This window comes from Malania oleifera, chromosome 10 (genome assembly GCF_029873635.1).
Source record: "Malania oleifera isolate guangnan ecotype guangnan chromosome 10, ASM2987363v1, whole genome shotgun sequence".
Classification (NCBI taxonomy): Eukaryota; Viridiplantae; Streptophyta; class Magnoliopsida; order Santalales; family Ximeniaceae; genus Malania; species Malania oleifera.
Window position 1 is genome coordinate 74,421,220 of NC_080426.1, and position 2,356 is coordinate 74,423,575.

Sequence of the window (2,356 nt, forward strand, 5' to 3'; positions counted from 1 at the left end):
TTCCACTGCAGACTCCAAGGTTTATACTGAGATCAGAATGCTACAAGTTTCGACCAAGTGCTCAACCAAGTGACCCGCTGCGGCAACTACATCAAGATACTAAGACAGAACTAAAATTCAGAAATACCTAGAGTTTTGATGAAGTGTTCGACCAAGAGACCGTTAGAGGCAACTATGCCGAGATACTGAGATTTCTTGAAGATCAAGATACTGTAAGTCTTGACCATCAACTCAACCATCAAGACCCTAAGCCATGACAAGTCAAAGACATTGAAGGTTCATTTCCCTGACTTTCTGCGAGTCTCTACTAGAGTGCGCACAAGAATGACAGAGGAACAACCTATTCAACAATGATGATCTTCTGCACGAGATTTGCTGTAAACCTTCCTAATTTGTAAAAAAAAAACTATATAAACCCTAGAGCTTATAAGTATTCTCTAAGAACACAAGCTCTAGGTTCCTATTTGGCCTCTGTTAGGTGAGTGATACATCTAGGAAGTCATTGAGAGCCAAGATAGAATAGGAGTAGAGTAGTTTTGGTTTGTGTATGCAGTGTCTGACAGCCCGTGACAACCGAAGGTGTTCATGCAACAACCATGTATATTAGGATCTCCTCTTGTACTTTTGGCATTAGTGATAGAAGTTTAGAATAATAAAGGGATGATATTTTTACTCATGCTTTCATTTATTGCTTTTAATTTACTATTTTCTACTTACTTGTTGTGTGCTTGATGAAAGGTTACAGATAAGGATAGACACTGCTACATATCAGTCAGAGGGAAGTAGTTGGCTACGAAACTGCGGAGGTGTTCATTATCGTTAAGACAGGGTATACTCTGGTTCTCAATCGTACTCTAGACGGTTGGTGCACCCTTGCTAACCTGTGCCCTCGATCGCCCCTCTCCCACTTTGGCCCGTTCAGGTTAGTACTTTAGTGGAAGTCTAGATGAGCATAGTTAGAAGCATGACGTCCAGCGTCTAATCGGACCACAACATCGCTTTGTATGAGTAGGGTAACTTAGAAGTTTACTTTCTTTCCAGTAGTTTAGATTTATTTGCTTTCAGTTACGTGCTTTCTGGTAGTGGTTAGATAATCATCATTACAAAAGACCATTTTTCACTTCTTTTACATAACAAGGATTTAGTAAACTAAAAAGGAAGTGATTTAATAAATGCGCTTCAAGTCTCCGTGAATTGATACCCAACTTACCTACTTTTTACTGAACTTGGGGTAGTTAGGTTTTATAAATATTATTTTTGGTAGTTAAGGACCCAAGCCTTGGCGAGCCTACCAAATTTTGGCACCATTACTAAGGACTTGGCTACGGTTATAAGCTAACTTCCACTTTAGAGTATTATTGCCTTGTTCTTTTGATTTTCTCTCCTTTTATTTTCACTTTCTTTATTAATTTCTACTTTCTTTATTTTGTTTCCTTGTTTTTGAAGTCTAAATCTATGTGCTTACATGTGTGTATGTTTCATCTGCATTCTTTGGAACCTAAGATAATTCCCTTGGATCTTGAGATTGAAAAATCTTGTAGGTCCCTTAAGAAACCAATCTCTAATCCAAAGAAGGCTGAGTTATCTGAATTGAAAGCAATGGCCGAAGATAACCCCTCGATTCCCGCTGAATAAATCCTAGAACCCCATGCTCCTAACTAACCTGTGGTGGGAAAGCAACACCTTCAGCCTCTTAGTGATTACTTTGTACCAAATGCATACACATCGCCATCTTGCATCTAGTTCCCAGATGTCCAGGCTGCACAAATTGAGATTAAGACTTCGATTATCTCGATGCTACCTAACTTGCATGGGTATTCTATTGAAAATCTTTTCCAGCATCTAGATGAGTTCTTGGAAATTTGTTCCACCATCTGCATCCCTAATTTTAGTGATGATGCTCTCCATCTTAGGCTTTTCCTATTCTCTCTAAAGGATGAGGCCAAATATTGGCTGATGTCCTTAGAACCGAACTTAGTTACCAACTGGGCCACCATGCAACATGAATTCCTTAAAAGTACTTTCCAATTGGGAAGACTAATCAACTTTGGAGAGCCATCACAAGTTTCTCACAGACGGATAGGGAACTCTTTTTTGAGACTTGGGAGTGCTTTAGGGACCTGCTCCATAAATGTCTACATCACTAGGTCCCCAAGTGGCAATTAGTCCAAACTTTCTATGAATGGTTGACTAAGATTGATAGGTCTATGGTTGATGTGTTGTCTGGAGGTACTATCCCCACTAAGCACGAGAATGAGGTATGGATTCTCTTTGAAAATCTGACAGAAAACTCTCAGTAGCACATGGCTGCCACCCATAGACTACCTAATCCATCGACTTCTAAACTTAAAGGGGT

The 2,356-nt window shown here is 39.6% G+C and overlaps 1 non-coding gene across 1 annotated transcript; it reads right to left on the reverse strand.

Moving 5' to 3' along the window:
* Window positions 1–2,043: 2,043 nt before the first annotated feature.
* LOC131167220 (small nucleolar RNA R71) lies at window positions 2,044–2,149 on the reverse strand. The gene has a single exon (XR_009140074.1). It is a non-coding gene; the product is annotated as a small nucleolar RNA R71 (small nucleolar RNA).
* Between the last annotated feature and the right edge of the window lie 207 nt (window positions 2,150–2,356).